Below are 17853 nucleotides of genomic sequence, written 5' to 3'. Positions count from 1 at the left end.
TAGTAAATTCCAGAAATAAACAATTCATAAATTTTAAATTGTGGGCCATTCTGAGTAGCGTGATGAAATCTCACACCACCCTGCTCCATGCCAGCTCGAACATCAGTCATCCCTTTGTCCAGTGTATCCCTGCCGTACACGCTACCTGCCTGTTAGTCACTTAGCAGCCGTCTTAGTGATTAGCTCGCCTGTCTCCGTGTCGCGGCACCTGCAGTCAGGTAACCCTAACACTATGTCATACTGCCTATGTCACTCACCTCACTCCAGCTCATCACACAGACACTGTGTCATCTCACATCATCACAACAAGGGTGAGGACAGTCCAATATTTTGGGACCACAGTGACATAACATTTAGTACAGTATATTGTTATAATTGTTCTCTTTGATGATTAGTTACTGTTGTTAAGCTCTTGCTGTGACCAATTTATAAATTAAACTTTATCATAGCTATGGATGAAAGGGTTTGGTACTATCTGTGGTTTCAGGTATCCACTGGGGGTTCTTGGAACATATCCTCCAGAGATAAGGGGGGACTTCGGTAGCTCAGACTGAAATTTCCACTTAAATCTTTGTCTCGGGGTCTGTTAAGATAGTTATCTACATACTCTGTCCAAGGATTGTCCCCCCTAGGGAAAGTCAATGGGAGCATACTGCTGAACCAAATCCGGGCGCTGAACCTCCGAGATCCACAGAGGACCACTGTGCCTCCTCCAGTTCCAAAGGGCAGAGGGTCCCAGGAGAGGTGGGCAGAACCAAATAGGCTGCCTCAGGCTGAGCACATGCTCCACTCACATACCACCGTGGGAAGTATGGCCCAAAATGAGGAAACCAGGAAAGATAAAGAAATGCTGTAACTGAAAAATGTGAAGGGATACTTGGAAGCAGAGGACTGGGTGTGGATTGAAAATATGGAAAAAGAACATTTTGATGAGATAAGGAAGGAGCCTGTGAAAAGCCCCAGGGGCCTCTTTGGCCTGCTCCCAGCCTTCCCTCCTCTGGGTATTTAAATAAGCTCAAGAACACTGGCTGCATCAGACCTCTGAGCATAAACATACCAATTGAATATCTCAGTTAGCTACCCAGCAAAATTAATTTGTCTTCGTGGCTCGTAGACTATGGGGACCACCCCGCAAGATAGCAGGGCAGGCGCAGAACTTAGACTAGAACTTGGACTTTTGCCTGTAACTCACGGTAAGAAAAGCACTTTACCTGGTGGTCTGTTTTCGCCAAGTAATAATTATCCTAACTACTCACAATGCACTTTTACATTTTCTGTTCTATTTTATTTCATGTTTTTTAAATGCTGGACATGGCCTATTAGCTGATTTCATAACCAGTTTCTGGGTGGTGACCTACCGTTTAAAATACTGTCATGGAGTGTATCCAAAGATGAAAGGGTGTGAACAGTACTTCTGAGCTTTTCCTCAATACCGTGTATTTGCTGCCAGCCTCAGTCTCCCATTAAGGACCGCAAGGATCACTGGGCTGAGCCAGGAGAACCTCTAAAATTCCACGAAGTGAAGGTGGTTCCTATCTCCTGATCAGGTCATTCAAACCAGGCACTGCCACCACTTTTACATTTTTTGCCACATCTCCACACCACCTGTATTATGTATTATTGTATGAAGAGTCTGTCTAAATCAACTAATCCCTTTAAAACATAAATACACTAACACTGTCTTATAAGTACTCTTGGTGAAATCAAAGCTTTTCTTGTTATTCCCCAATGTAAAATAAAAAAAAAACCATAATGATGAAAACAAAACATGCTCTCTGTGTTCCACCTTAAATCTTTGAGCCAGTCGCCCTCCCTTCCCTGCTACTTTCATAAGAAAACGACCCAGCCTCTGTGTAGCTCGAGTTGCCCCTAACCTCTACAATTCTTCATCTTTCTGTCTGTCCCCCTCTCCAATAATAATCAGCACCATTATCATGGCTAACAGCATTTAAACTCATTTAATTTTCACACCAAGCCTATGAAGTGTTAAGAGTCACCCCATTTTACAGATGAGGAAACTGAGATATGGAGAAATCTGGTAGACTTGCCCATAGCTAGGAAGCGATGGAGCCGTCTTAGCTAGGAAGTGATGGAGCCATCTGAAAACGGAGCCTGTGTCACTACATTGTACGGCCCGCCTTGGAAGCTGCCCACCCCCAATCTCAGCCCTAGTGTTGTCTCTTACAGGACATCTTCCTGGACTGCTCAGCCCATTGGATTGTTCCTCCTCTGTTCCCAAAGCACTCACTTCTTGCCTGTTTAATTCCTTTGGAGATTAATCATAAATTACCTGGAGAACATGCCTCTACCCAGCTGGGGGCTTCTTGAAGGGAAGGCTGCGTCTTATTCCTCTGTGTATCTCTGGGTCCAAAGCCTGTCTGAGGCATCGGGGGGGCTTTCAGTAAGTGCCTCTTGAGCCCTGGGATCTTCCCTTGTTATTTAACAGACACCCGGTACTCTTTGCTGAGTTATCAGCTCACAGGCTGGTTCCCAATGAAGCCCTGGAACGGTCAGGAGAAAGGGGAGATGAGTCAGAGGCAACAGAATCAAGGAGTCTTAACCTAGGGTCCACACGTCCCCTGTGGACAAACACCTAATATGCAGGAGGTCTGTAAACTTAGATGGGAACAAGATCACATCCTTATTTTCACTGACCTGTGCTGGAAATTCAACATTTCCTTCAAGTGGAATGTGACCCATGACTTTGTCACCAGTAAAAACACTGATAGTTTCATTTCACATCACCATTGAAACAGAAATATTTCTCCTCATCATTTCCTGGAAATTCTGGTTGTTTTCAAACCCACTGCTAGAGCTTGTATTCAAGACCTCAATAAAGAGGCACATATACCATGTCACAACTGAAAAAACACCGAGGTATCTGTATATTTATAGGACTAGTATTTCTTGGCAATTTCAATACGATTGGTAATCTTATGCATTTTGTTTTATGCTTTTAAAAAAGATTATTATAAGATGGGCCCATAGACTTCACCCGACCTCCTGGGGGAACCATGGCACAAAACAGGTTAAGACACTACATAGAGAATCATGGTTCAGATCCAGGTTGGGAGCCAGGTAGACCCGAATTCAAAACTTAATTCTGCCGTTTACGAGTATAAGCCAAATTACCCAGGCCTCAGTTTCCTCACCTGTAGAATGGGGATTACTACCTACCTTACTGGATTAGCATCTAGCACCTGGGTAAAGGTGATGTCCAAACTCAGCCTAGACTGCCTGGTGAGGCAGATAAAGCCTGGGGATAGTGGAGCCCTTCGCTGGAATACAGTCCACATTTCCCTTGGTTTTCTACCTCTCCTGTCAGAGAAGTCATTTGTCCCCTCAGCCTGGCTGAGCCCAGATCCCTGTAGCTGGACAGAAAGGCTAACGTTATACCCTTCTTAGAAACTGTATCCCATTTTTGAGCCCCAAACACGCACCCCACTCTCCAAAATGGGCGACACATCAAGCTCCCAGGAAAAGCCAGTCATCTCCCTAAGCATTGGCATGCGCTTCCACATTTGTCCACTGGGTGGGGCTGGTACACACTCTTAATCTGTCAGCCCAACCAGGGCCAGAACCAGAGCTCTTCACTCAAGAGTTGCCCCCTCCGCCTTACACTGCTCATTTTATTTATTTTTTCCTCAAATTGATCCCGGCATAAAGTGCCTCCTTTGTGCTCCTTTCCAGTAACCTACTACTCTAATAAGAATGGTGGTGACTATCCTGACTTTTAATATCATAGGTTAGCTTCGCCTTTATTTAAATGTACTCATACAGAATATAGTCTTTTTTTGGTTTCTTTTGTTCAACATTATGTTTGTGAGATTACATGCAGTTGTAGTTCATTCATTCTCATTGCCCTATAGGTTCCCTTGGGTGAATATGCAATAATTCATTTGTCTATTTATCTGTTGACTCAGTCTTTGAATAGTTTCCTGTTTGGGGGTTACTTTGTGGTTGCTCCTCCAAGAGAGTGGTATCCAGGCCTCCACCCATCCAAAATTGGTTCAGAGCTGGAAACTGGCGATGCAACACACTCAAGAGGGTTTAAAAGATTTTTTACTCACATAGAGAGGTTTTCTGGGAGAGCAGGGCCCACACTCAAGCCAGTCTGTTTGGCTTGAGCAGAAGGGCTAATGGATCTAGTGTTTATCCTGGCTGTGGGTGGGGGGTCCAGGAGGAAGCCTCCGTCTCCCACAGGCTGGAGTTTGTGTGGTTTGAACTTCCCTCCCATGCCAAGGAAAGAAGCACCTGGGTTTTCTTATCAGCAAGTACAGGTGGGGGACAAAAAGGAAAAGGAGACTAATAGGGATTAAAGACTGTTAGTGGTCTAACATCAAAAATGGAGTCAGACTATTACAGGGTTATTACAAGCAGTACTGCTAAGAACTTTCTTGTTCATAAGCCTTTTGGCAAACAGATTACACATTTCTATTGGCTATGTCTCTCGGAGTGCAGTTAGTGGGGTATATGCTTGACTTTGGTAAGTCCTGCTAGGTAAACAGTTTTTCAAAGTGACTGGACCAAATTCATTTCCTCCAACAACTTGTATGGATGTATCAGTTTGTTTATCCACTCTGCACCTGAGGGGCATTTGGTTTGTTTCGTTTTTTGTGATTACAAATAAAGTTGCTATCAACATTCATGTACAGATTTTTGCTTGAATATAGGTTTTTGTTTCACCTGGGTAAATAAATACTAGGAATGGAATGGCTAGATTGGATGGTAAGGTTTACCTGTGTGAGAAATGAGGCAAACTGTTTTCCAGAAGTGGTTGTACCATTTTGCATCCCTACCAGCAAAATCTGAAAGTTCCAATTACTCCACATCTTTCTAAGTGCTTGGTCAGTCTTTATTTTTAGCCATTCTAGTAAGTGTGAAATAGTATTTCATTGTGGTTTTAATTTGCATTTCCTTAAGATCTAATGATGTTGAACACATTTTTCATGTTTACTTGCCATCCATCTTCTTTGGGGAAGTGTCTTTTCAAATATTTTGCCCTTTTAAAAAAAAAATGGGCTGTTTGTTTTCTTCTATTGAGTATAGAGGGCTCTATATGTATCTTGGAAACAAGTCCTTTATCAGATATATGATTTGGAAATATTTTCTCCTAGTCTGCGACTGTTTTTATTGTCTTAACAGTGTCTTTTGAAGAGCAGAGGTTCCTAATTTTGGTAAAGTCCAAACAATTCATTTTTTTTCTTTTATGGACTGCACTTTTTGTACCTTAAGAAATCTTTGCTTACCCTAAGGTCACAAAGACTATCTCCTACGTTTTCTTCTAGAAATTTTATATTAGGTTTTACATTTAGGCCTATGATCAATGAACCTGTCTTAGCAAACTTCAGAAGGCTACTGAAAGGGGGTTCTGATAATGTACATTTTGAAAGAGGTCAGAGTGTATGTCCAGTAAAACACTGAAGATATATAAGGAAGGTTACAGTTTCTGTGCAGAGAGTCAAACGTTAAGGATTCCAGCTAATTCCAGAGTTTATCTTCCTTAATAAATGACATGAAGTTTTGGGGATCATAGGGGGCTGATTCTCTCTTTTTATTCTCCCTTTGATAAACGTACCATCTATATCTAGTAGGCAGTAAATATGCCCTTTCAGGCTATAAATAATTTCACATAGTCTAGGCTTTGTTTTTCTATCCTCAGAGGCTCGCTTGTTTGGCCTTTCGTGAAGTTCAGAGTTGGGAGGGAGGATTGTTTAATGTAACCTAACAAGCAAACCCTAAATAGCATAACAAATATACAGAGCACTCATCTTGCAATCAGGATAATTAATTTGTAATTAGTAACTTTTAATAACTGTTCACCAATGTCCAGGGTCTACCTGAACCAGCTGAAGGATTTATTCCTCTCTTCCAGAGTGAAGAACCCGGGATACTTCTTTGATTTTATAGGTATCTTTTTTTATCTACCTGGAGTCAAAGTTCATGAGTTACCTTATTCTTTACAGAGGCAAGAGACAACCCCTCAGTTTGTGGAGCCCCAATGACATCCCTAGTTTCACTGGGCCTTGTTCTAGAATCCCCACAGGTTTTACAACGGGCCTCTCAAGTTCAAAAATCCCTGTTCCAAGGATCAGAGCTAGAAAAAAGACATAAAACCAAATGTTCCTAAAAGTGAGTTCTCCATATTCCAAAGCATCTGACCCACACACACACTAGCTCAGGGAGGATCCATGTCTTGGGTGGTCTTTAGGTGGGGGAATTTTTATAGCATCTAGTACACTGTCCCAGAAGTGGAATACACAGCCATCAGAGAATGTGAGCGACAATGCTAAAGTCTGCTGGGCACTAACTATTGGATGGTCAGGGTCACTGCTGCAAAAGACATTTGAAGGAGAGAGCTCTGGTGGAAAGGGGCAGGGAAGAAGGACCGTCCTGATGTATAGCAGTAAACTGTGGTGGTGAGTAGGGTAAATACTTAAGAATCCTACAGTATCACTCCAGCAGTCTCCCTTTTCACACACTGGACTTGAGGTTATTTATCTGGTATCTCCACACAATCCTACGAACTTCTTTGTGACCTTCACTCAGTCCATATTAAATCCCACACAGTAACCCCACTTTCCTTTCTACGCTAAAGCTGCCACAGGGCTTTGGCACTCTGAATTGCATCCAGATTTCCCTTGTTTGTTATCAGTTTTGATGTAGTTGTAGCTTGTCACCCTGTATCCTCAAGGATGATGTAGAGCCCGAGTCATGGGGATGGCCAAGAGAACATCACAGGGCTCCTTCCATCTGGGTTCTTTCTTGACATTTCCTTTCCACAGAGCCTGTATCCTGCTGGATCATATGTGCTCTCTGGAGTCTAGGGTGGCCTGGGCTGCAAAGGAACCCAGACATAAGTGAGTTCTTGACAACAAGATAGAAACAGACAAGAAAGTTCTCAGGATGAGAGTGACACTACTGGAATACCAGCTACATAACGACATTGTTATGGCCTGAGTTCCAAGATCTGACGGATTGTAGGCTTTGCAACATTAGAGTTCATCTTGATCCTCAAAAGGGCTTCACGCCATGGAAAGCCTGCTTGTTTCCAAATTTTAGTGCTAGGTTTTGCTTAGTGCTATAGTCTTGATTCTGTCTCACCAGAGCTTTGGATGTTGGAAGGGATGTGTGGTTTGTAATTTATACACATGTTGGAAAAGCTGTCCTATGAAATGAGAACATCATTCTCAGTTTAAATATGGCTCTCTCTTTTTCCCAAGAGGAACACATTTTTGGAGCAATTCTTCTTCTGTGGTAGCATGCGCCTTCCAGTAGGGGTCGCCTTAGGCTACCCAGAGAATAAGCATGACAACTACTCAGACCCAGGGAATGGCTTCTAATGCTGGGATCATCTCTTAACAGAGTGCCTTCCCCGCGTTAGCAATGACAGAAGAAAGTCAGTGCCCACAACAACAACAACAACAACACACAATAAATTGGAAAACCCAGGGGCAGGCCTAGCATTTTTTAATTCTGTCATATTGCTTCATCCAACTGTGCTAAGATGCCGGCTCTGACAGGCAGGGAGAGGAAGGAGGGACCTGGGGACAGCAGGTTGCCCATCTTGGTTATGCATAGATACGGCAGGATAGCAACCTGCAGTGTCCAGCAGCCTTTTCTATACTGGGCCCCACTTTGAAGGCTCTGTGGTTGTTCTTCCATTGGAAAGTGACTAGGGGCTAGGGATTGGAACGGGAAGGGTGCTTATAAATATTTATACAGCGGACTGCTTCATCTCAAGCATTTCCCTTTATGTACCTCAACTGCTTTAACTTAATGAGCAAAGCTTTCCTGGGCAGAAATTCAAACTTGCAAATCTAATACACTAAACTTACAAATATTAGGAATCTAAAGGTGTGTTAGATGTTTCGGTATTACAAATAATTTAGTAAGATTTCACCTTAAAATAAAAAATCTATACTGCTCAAACATTTCAAATCAGTTACAAAGAGGTCATGCTACCAAACCAAACCCACCCTCCTGTGACAAATATATAAAAAACATCAAATATGAATAGCTGCTCTCTTAACACAAAAAATTATTAATACTAGTGGGTCTCTTCAATATTTCTACGCTATATTCTAAAGCTTCTCAGGTTAAGAGATGTTTACCCACCTAAAGAAGGCGTTACCGTACCTGTGAAGTAGAGCTATTTACTAGCAGACACTTGGGTTGGGAGTCTGAGAATCTTGAGACCCCGTGGGCAACTGTGTGTATGTATGTATACAGGTATATATATATGGTTTGAAATATATACATATTTCAAAACAAACGTTGTGACTGATAAGGATCTCACAGGGAAAATGGGAGTAAGAGAGAAAACAGGCACTGGCGGGGAAAAGAAAGCACAGAGAGGGACTGAAGCGTTCTAGAAAGAGTATGAGCTAAACAGGACTGGGTTCAAGTCCTGCCTCTGACTGTGGAAACCTAAGCAAGTTACTTAACCATGCTGAATGTTTCCTCGTGTGTAGAATGCGGATAATAATATTTACTTCATGGAGCTCTTTTCATGATCAGACACTTTACTGTTTCAAGTGTGTGTGAGTGTGCCTAGAGAATGGCAGGCTCTGAGCACGCGGTAGTGTACAGCAGGCTGCTTCGATAGCTGCATGTGGTTCCGCTTGCTTCTGGTATAAGATTCTTGCAGGTAACAGAGAGGCTGGGAACAACTCACTCACTACAGCTCATGGATCACAAGGATTCCAGATCCCAGCTAACTGTAAGAGCAAATGAGCAAAACATGGTAGTAGGTCTTTTAAACTCTTGGTGAATGGCCCTTCAGCAACAGCCCACCCAGTTTCTAGAGAAATCACAATGTGCACAGTACACTTAACGCTTGGCCATCTCACCGCCTGTGATTTCCGTCTAATCAGCCATACTGTCCTAGGCAATAGGCCCAGGTTCCTAGTTCACTTTTTTAATGGTTACTTTAATACTCATCATCCTTGAAAGACTTTTCTGGTCTTTATAAAGCAAAGTAGCAGAAGGATTTGATGGCCAGCACTTGACTGCTGACTCACTGAGTGAACTTGGGTCAGGCAGATTATCTTTCTTTTCCAGTTTTCCCTGAAATGGGGCAGGTTGCTGTTCCTGAGCAAAAGCCATCAGCCACTCAGGGCCATCAATATGGGTGAAGTGGCTCTCTGCATAATCCATTTTTCTTCCAGAGCTATCAAAGTAATTTGTCCATCCATCTCTGGCAAGAGACCATTATCCTGTCCTTAGTGTGATTTGGATCTAATTTAGATGTCAGCTATATTTATGAGCCCTCAATTCATTAAGCCATCAAGATAAACAGATGGTGCCTCACACTCAGTGTAAGGGCAAATTGACTTGGAGAGCCTGGGGATCAGTCAATAAAAACCTATTTGCAGTGCCATTGAGTATGGCCATGTCTCCCAGAAGAGGCACTTCCTTCTCAGAGAATTAGCAGACTGTAAAAATATCCCTAAATCGTTGTGGAGAAAGACAGAGTAGGAGAAAGCAGAGAGGCAATCAATGTCTGAGGCAGTGGAGGAGAAGTGAGGGGGGTTCTTTTCCAAAGTGTGTAAATGATGGCTGATCAAGAGAATTAAGCTGCCACAGGAACCCACAGGCCCTGAGCAGCCTGTCACTGAACTCAGGTACTCACCTCTGCAATTACACAGCCTGAGTCATCCAACCAGTATTTACTGGAGGTCTCCTACGTGCAGAACGTCAGGTGCATAGGTGAAAATGTAACAGAGGTGCTTGGTCCATAACCACAGAGCTCCACATCGTACCAGGTGGCAGGAACCAGCGAGGTAGCCCAGGTGAAAAATCATGTCTATCCTTTCCGGCGGAAAGAGCTGTTTGCCTGTGGTAAACAGAAAGCTATCACTTCTAGTAATCAATTCTGTTTCTATGTAATCTAGTCTCATACCTGCATAAACACAGATTACAAAAGTAAGTCAAGCTTTTTAGTTATGTAGATGATTTGACAAATTTTCTCATTTTTAAAATGAGGATATAAACCACATAAAACTGAATGTTAAAAAGACTAAATTCTGCCTACTCATTCTCTACTGAAAGACATTTATTAATAAAATATATGAGATTTAAAACTATGTAAATTTTGGGCGGCCGGTTAGCTCAGTTGGTCAGAGCACAGATGCTCTAACACCAGGGTTGCCAGTTCGATCCCCACATGGGCCAGTGTGAGCTGCGCCCTCCACAACTAGGTAGAAACAACTACTTGACTTGCAGCTGATGGGTCCTGGAAAAACACACTTAAAATAAATAAAAGTTAAAACAAAATAAGAAAATAAAGTAAAACTATGTAAATTTTTAAGAATAGATGGTTTTGTTAATCCCAAAACTAAATGCCTTCAAAACAAAGCAAAGAGGCAAAAAGGCTTCTGCTAAGTTAAGAAAGTTCTGTGCCCACCAATCCACGTGCCCATCCCCCCAACCCAGCCCCAAATAACTAAAAGGAAGAACAAAAAGGAATTTTGAGGAGCTGCAATAAATCCAAGATCCATTTTTCAGTGACAACCTCACTGCTTTTTATTTGAAAACATTGTCAGTGAAAACAGTCTTGTGCCAAGTGTAAACTGATGCAAATGTATTTCCTTATTTGATCTGTTGAAGTGCTATCCTGTGTAAATGACCCTCTCAACATCACTCCTTACAGGAATCAGGCAAATCTGGGCCAGTCGGGTCAGAGCACAGAAGTATGAGAGGGAAGTCTCGTCTCTGCCATAGATCTTCCCCTAGATCATAGGACTGGCCCCTCGTCACTCAGTTCTCTGCTCAGATGTCACTGGCTGGCACCAGGGATTTGCCTAAGTTTCATATTTGGTTAATGGGATGGATAGCAGTTCCATCAGCCAAGTCAAGGAGTTTAGGAAAAATTACAGGGGGTGGGTGTCCAGAGCGGGGGAAGGAAAGGAGAGAGACGGTTAATTCAGTTCACTATGGACCTGCTGTGGAATCTATGATGTCCAATACACGATTGAGTATATAGTTCTGGAGCTTAGGCAAGAAATATGGCAGAGAGAGAAGAGAACATCAGTAGACAGATGAGGGTAAAAAACTATTAGGGTACATGAGAGTACCCCAAGAGAGTAAGAAGGAAAGAGAGTGAGCATAGAATCCTGGAAAACACCAATATTTAAGGGACAGAGGAAGTGAGTTCAGTGACAGCAGGGAAGAAAGTATGGCCAAACTCGAGGAGGAACCAAAAGAAAGGTATCAAGGGAAGATGCATGGTGTCAAAGAAGATAGAGGAGTTGTTAGGTATGGGCTGAGAAACTGAATTATGTCCATTGAATTGTGTCCTTCACTATTGTAGTTTCTGTAGTGTGATAGTAATAGAAACCAGTAGGTCAAGTGAACGGGGGGGGGGGGGGGGAGTGGGAAAATGTGGAGATAATATGAACACTTTTTACCTCCTAAGTCAGGGAGAAAGAAAATAGAGCGACAATTAGAGGAAGGATGGAGGAGCTAGGAAGAGAGTTTTTATAAGCAGAAGAGTCTTGAGTATGACAAGCCTGTAGCAAGCGAGCTAGCGAGAGCACAAAATTACAGGTGGGAGAGCAAACAGCTGATAGATTAGGCGGAAAGAAATGATGGAATCCAGAGCACAGGAGTTGATTGGTGTTCAGTAGGAGGAGGGTACCCAAGACCAGAAGAAATGACTGATATGGATGCAGGCAAATCTAGAGGTGGGGGCAAGAAGGGACAAAGGTGCCAGGATTTCTCAATGCTCTCAGTGAAAAGGGTTAGTGGGGGTGTGAGGGGAATGGAAGGTGAACCTGGGCAAAGATAATGAAAGGATGACTTAGAGCAGGGTTCAGGAAACCCTAGAGAAGAAAAGTGATGTGTTTGAGGTTGCATTGCTCGTTAGTGCTTAGGAATATATGGCAGTAAGAGGAAGGGGGCTGGTTTGGAGAGCAGAACTAACATACTAGTGTCTCTTCTGTCCCAAGCACTATTTTTGGTGTCTTATATAAGGTTATTTAGATCACACAATGCCAAACCTATAAGGTACTTACTAATATCCCCATTTTGTTGATTGAAAAAAGTTGAGGTTCCAAGAGGCTAAATAACGTGTTCAAGGTCATAATGCTAATAAGCGTTCAAATCCACGCCTTCTGACTTCATGCACGGTAGCAATCCTGGGGCCCCAGGCCAGTCCCCCTTCCACTCAACCAGTTTTGCTCCTCGGCATTTGTTAAGAAGAATGCTGCTGCCCCAAACAACAATAACAAATAATACTAAGTGTATCAGTGGAAAAATCAATTCAAGACTAAAATATTTAAAGTATAATATTTTTGTTCACTAAAGAAAATATCGCTACACAGACACACAAATCCTACTGCCACATTGGTTACTAATGGGAAAAACATTTCACATGGTTGACCTAAACCAATGATATAAAAGTGGGAGACAGTCTAGACTAGAGATGAAAGGTGCCTGACGGTTCCTTGCTTCTTCTCTGCTAAAATATTGGTCGTAAGCATCTTATATTTATGGTTTTTATGGAATTCCTCTGTAACCAAAAGACTTAAAATGCAAAGCACACACACACACACACGTAACTATCAATTGTGCTTATAGGTTAGCTAAGTAGGACCTACAGGAATTCATACACACATACACACCATGGAAATACCACAATTATTCATACATGTAGCACTTAGTATGTGTCAGGAAATGTTGGGGCTTTACATACCATTTGCCAAGAGTCTAAAAGGTAGGTCCTATTATTGTACAAATGAAGAAACTGAGGCACAGAGTGATTAACTTAATTATCACATTGCTAGTAAGCAGCAAAGTGTACTCCCGAGTCTGGTCTTAAACACTATTGTATTGCCTCTCATAAAATGTAAAAGGTGGGAGTGGCTTTTCCCCTCTAAAGAGTTCTGACACGGCGTTTTAGAACTATTCTTCCTAAAGGGCAGAGGGATGGACCAGGCACCTTCAGACTTAATGTTCTGGCATATATAAACTGTGAAAAACAAAAACTGTCTTAAACCTGAGCAGAACATGATGGTCTGATATAATTATCAGCTGCTCCTTCTGCTGGGGGGCGGGGGGAAGCATTTCTTATAAAACACCTGAATGAGCAGTCCAGGGAAGGGCCCAATTATTTTTTGCCAAGAATCTTTTGTTTGCTTAAAAGCTCCTACCTTTCAGGCAAGTTTTAAACAAAATTTTAAACCATGCTATTAACATGGCTGGAAGTTAACACACAGCGTAAGTACTATTCCATGATTCTGCAAAGTGTAAACGGTACACAGGTGTAACATTTTGAGTAGCCCTTCAGGGCAGTACTCTAACAGGGAACTTGACGATGGTCTGGACCCTAGCCAATTCTCCCCGGGGACTGGTCTATAAGGACTACTCTGCTTCAAAGTGGTAGACAGACCACACTACTGCATACAGCAGCCTTCCATATCCTTCAGACCAAGGATACAGCCTCAATACAGAGTATAATGAGCTACATACTGCACAGCTTTTTTTTTATTTTCTGACTGATATTCCCTTTCTTATCCATTCTACTTCACTACCAAGTACCTCAAAAGCATTCTGCCTGTCAACATTCTGCTCCAAAACCTTCAAGAGCCACCTGATAGCATATTGTTCAAGTTCTTTAATTAGCATTAGTTATCTCGTGTAGCTTAAACCCTACTTTCCATTACTCTTATTCTGCTTTAGTCACAAATTTTTGCCTTTGCCCCACTCACTACCCTCCGTGCCAGAATGACAATCCCAAACACTACCTCTATTCCTTTGACCAGTTTCCTTTCTGTAATTCTCCCAATTTTACACGCTAATCATCCTTCAAAGCCCACTCACACAAGCCTCAGCCCCTAGAAGCCTTCTTTGAAACTGTTCACTCCTTGTATCTACCTGAATTTCCATTCAAAGCACTTATCTTGCATGTTTTTCTATACCTGTTCCTTCTACCTTATCAGATTATAAATTATTTCAGGGAAGGTACTGAGTCTTTAATTTCTGAGTCCAGTACAGTCGCAGGCACAAAATACATGCCCAGTAATTGCTGAAAGTGACTCCGAACTCTAGTTTTAAAATATCCACATGGGGTGGCCGGATGGCTCAGTTGGTTAGAGCATGAGCTCTGAACAACAGGGTTGCTGGTTCGATTCCCACAGGGGCCAGTGAGTTGAGCCGTGCACAACTAGATTGAAGACAAAGCGAGCTGCCGCTGAGCTTCTGGTTCAATTCCCACATGGGATGGTGGGCTGCGCCCCTGGTAACTAAAGATTGAAAACGGCAACTGGACTTGGAGCTGAGCTACCCCCTTCAAAACTAGACTGAAGGACGACTTAGAGCTGATGAGCCCTGGAGAAATACTGTTCCCCAATTTAAAAAAAAAAAATTTAAATACCCACAGATATTACCAATTTTCTTGAAAGGTTTAACACTTTAGACAAAATTCCACAAAGATCACAGTATTTTTAACACAGGGTAACACAGCTTTAAGCTGGGTCTCTCCTACGTAGATATCTGAGTTTAGAAGTCCATTTCCCTTAGATATGGGACAACTACTTGGAACATGAGAAGTTAGAGGCTCTCTAAAGAGGGGAAATTAGCAAAGCAGGCAGATAGATGCTTCTTGTGCTGCCTTTTTTCTATAAACTACTGGTGGGTTAATTTGATACATAACTCAAATAATTTTTAGTCTTCTGCATCAATTACACTTCAAAATGATAGAGTAAGGAGAATGGAATAATACATGTGTATTTGTTACCAATTATGTCTGTATTACATATGAGAGATGTAAGTTTGTCGGTGGCCACTGTTTTCTTGTAGCATAATATGGAATAAAGTGTAGCAGAACGATCTTGTGGGGACAGAGCCCCAGAGAGCAGTTTCCAGGCTCTTGAAAGGTGCTGACTCAGGTAGTAAATGGCCATCAACTGTGATTGCATGGCCATCAGCTATGGCTAGTTGGCCGTCAGCTGTAACCAGTGAGCCATTGGCCACTAAAATAACTGCTGTGGCTATGCTAGCAGATGATGGGGGCTAGCAAGAAGATGGTGGCTGAGCTAGCAAGAGTGGATTGCAGTTAGCACGGCAGCTAGCCAGGGGAGTCGGTCAGTTGGCAGAAAAGCGGACAGCAGGTCGCACGTCATGTGAATCCAGCCTCCAGTGAGACTATAGTGGTGTGACTCCCCTACCTATGGCTCCGTGGGTGTTCCTTTTTGGCCTCACCGTGTCCTGTGTTCTTATGTGGGGAGCAGGACTAGAGACCCTGCGTGATACCCTGCATGACACATGGCGCAGCGAGCAGGGTACTGTGCCGGCCAAAGCCCTCCGAAGGGCGGTGGAGCCGTTTGTGCTTGTGAAAACTCAGTCTCGGGAAGAACAGGAGCAGCAGCTGCCAGAGAGCTGGACCCCCGTGGAGGGGTAGGAAGACGTGGACGGTTCTCCAACCAGCATAGGCCTGAGAAAGCGAAGGTCGTTGGGGCCCTGTGAGCTGGGAAGTGCTTGCTGAGGCAGCCCGGATGCGGGACTTTTCCCAGGAGGAAACACTTGCTGAGTCCTCCGTGGGAGATGAGGGTGAGGTCAGAGTCATCCCTCACCCCCAGGACAGCCCTGGCGAATGACTATGGACTATGGGGAATTGCTGTCCATCCCTAATTTAATGGACGCTTGACTGTTTGGGAACATACCACCATGTAGTGGAACTGGCAGATGTTTGCTTTTGTGTCTTGACCAGCCGCCATCGAGAATTATGTAAGTACCTTGACTGTGAGTCGCTGTTGTTCCAGCACGGTGCCCTGAGAGGCCCAGAGAGAGTGGCAGTGCCCTGAGAGCCCTGGCTGAGCCCGGGGAGACTGGTGGCACCCTAAGAAGCCCAGGAAGTCTGGCTGTGCCCAGAAGAACTGGTGGTGCCCTGAGAAACCCTGGCTGTGTCCAGAGAGCCTGGCTGTGTCCAGGATATTGCATTCACCTCCAGGCTCCTCGCACAGGGCTCCTCGCACAGGGCTCCTCGCAGAAGACACTTGTCGCATAGATTGTGAGGTGAGACCCTGTAGGGGTGGAGTGTGGAAACAGAGCCCCCAAAAAACAGTTTCCAGGCTCTTGGCCTCACATAGAAAGGTGCTGGCTCGGGTAGTAAACGGCCATCAACTGTGACTGCATGGCCATCAGCTGTGGCTACTTGGCCATCAGCTGTAACCAGTGAGCCACTGGCCACTAATATAACTGGCATGGCTACGCTAGCAGAAAATGGGGGCTAGCAAGATGGTGGCTGGCAAGCGCGATTGCAGTTAGCACGGCGGATTGCAGCTAGCCAGGGGAGTCGGTCGGTTGGCAGCAAAGCGGACAGCAGGTCGCACGTCGTGTAAACCCAGCCGCCAGCGAGACTAGAGTGGTGTGACTCCCCCATCTATGGCTCCGTGGGTGTTCCTTGTTGGCCTCACCGTGTCCCGCGTTCTTATGTGGGGAGCGGGAGCAGAGACCCCGCCTGTCACCCCGCACGACAGAGCTCCATAAAATAATCTGCATTATCTGATTGCTTCAGCTATTTATCGTCATCACTTACCAAGACTTCAGTTTCCACATGCTGATCAGAGACTTCTCACACGAATAGGGCAGGGCCTGGTTTTTTCCACACAGTGTACGGCGCTGGAAATTAAAGCAATAGCTAACGCTTTTCAATACCACCTACGTGTGCTCCCTCACTCACCACCACTACAATTATGCCCATTTTACAAATGGAGAAAGTGGGTTTGAGAGGTAACGCCCAAGGTCATGGCTGGTATGTGGTCAACATGGGATTCAGGTCGGCCTGACCCCAAGTCTCATTCTCTAGGAATTGGTTAACATTATTTTGATTTCTATAAATCCCTGAGGAACAAACCCGCTGCGGTCACTGCTGCTCTGGGCCTTTGTGTTTCCAGAATAGGGACTTCGTGACTCCTGGTTTACCTTCAGACGCAAGCGCGCCGCGCGCTTGCACCGTCTTCATGACCCTAAACGAGTCCCTGCTCATGCCGAGTTATCTCTGAAGCCCTCCAGTTACCGCACCGGTTGCGCCTCTTCTTCCTGTAACATTACTGGGCTCCCACTGAAGCCACGGCGTTCCGGGAGCCACGGGCACGAACCAGACAAAACATGTGCCGGCCGCATCCCACGGCACGGCGTTTTAAATTGACCACCCATCACAGGACCATTTCCCACGTGCGTCTCCACTCCATCGCGAGACAAAAAGATGCTCACACTGCTGAGCTCACGGCACTTAGTTTCCCCCCGTGTGACAGCCCTGGGCACCCGCCTCGCTTGGCGGTTATACTGAGCGATTCTAAGTTAGTCCCAGACACGCGGGACAGTCGCCGAGGCTTTACATCAACTCGCCCCATCGTTACTGACGATCTTATTCCCCGAACCATCAAGGGGCCCCGGTCCCGGAAGTGCGCCGTCACAAGGGGCCTCCGACGCCCCTTCCCTCCAAGAAACCTCCCCCGAGCGGGCTGAGGTCGCAGCCCCAGCGCCTCGGGGCGGGCCGTTAATGGCTGCCCCCGGCGGCCTAAGCTCCACGCAGGGTTGCAGCCGAGGCCCGGCAGGGCGTGTTCGTGGCAGACACCCACCAGGGGAGCGGAATGGATCGAACGCTCCGGCGCCCCCGCGGTCGGCGCCCCCGCGGGCAGGACCGGGCTCCCACCTCACCCGCAGCCTCCCAAGGACTGGCCGCGGTCGACACCCCGCACGCCCGGCCCCGCCCGGCCCGCGCTCCGGACCCGGCGTTCTCGCTGCTCGCCGCCGCCGCCCCAGGCGGAAAGGACTAGAGAAACCCGAAGGACTACCCGGCCCGGGGCCAGGAGCGCGCGAACACCCTCACGGGCACCCCGGACGCCG

General features: G+C 45.0%; 1 protein-coding gene across 15 annotated transcripts in view; it reads right to left on the bottom strand.

The window, feature by feature from the left end:
• ACKR2 (atypical chemokine receptor 2) overlaps positions 1 to 17853 on the bottom strand; it is a 45905-nt gene that overhangs the window by 28011 nt on the left and 41 nt on the right. For 2 of the 15 annotated variants that reach the window (XM_081073076.1, XM_081073077.1), the window contains exon 1: positions 2291 to 2501. The gene's annotated coding sequence lies outside the window, so the exon portion shown is untranslated. Of the gene's footprint in view, positions 1 to 2290; positions 2502 to 3642; positions 6839 to 9634; positions 9839 to 12017; positions 12212 to 16540; positions 16655 to 16858; position 17853 lie in introns of those variants that run through there. The other 13 variants (XM_081073074.1, XR_013994909.1, XR_013994910.1 and 10 more) reach the window with 13 other exon arrangements.

This window comes from Rhinolophus hipposideros, assembly GCF_964194185.1.
Source record: "Rhinolophus hipposideros genome assembly, chromosome: 14".
In the NCBI taxonomy this organism is placed as follows: Eukaryota; Metazoa; Chordata; class Mammalia; order Chiroptera; family Rhinolophidae; genus Rhinolophus; species Rhinolophus hipposideros.
The sequence above is the reverse complement of the archived record's forward strand: the minus strand, read 5'-3'. Positions and strand labels throughout refer to the sequence as shown.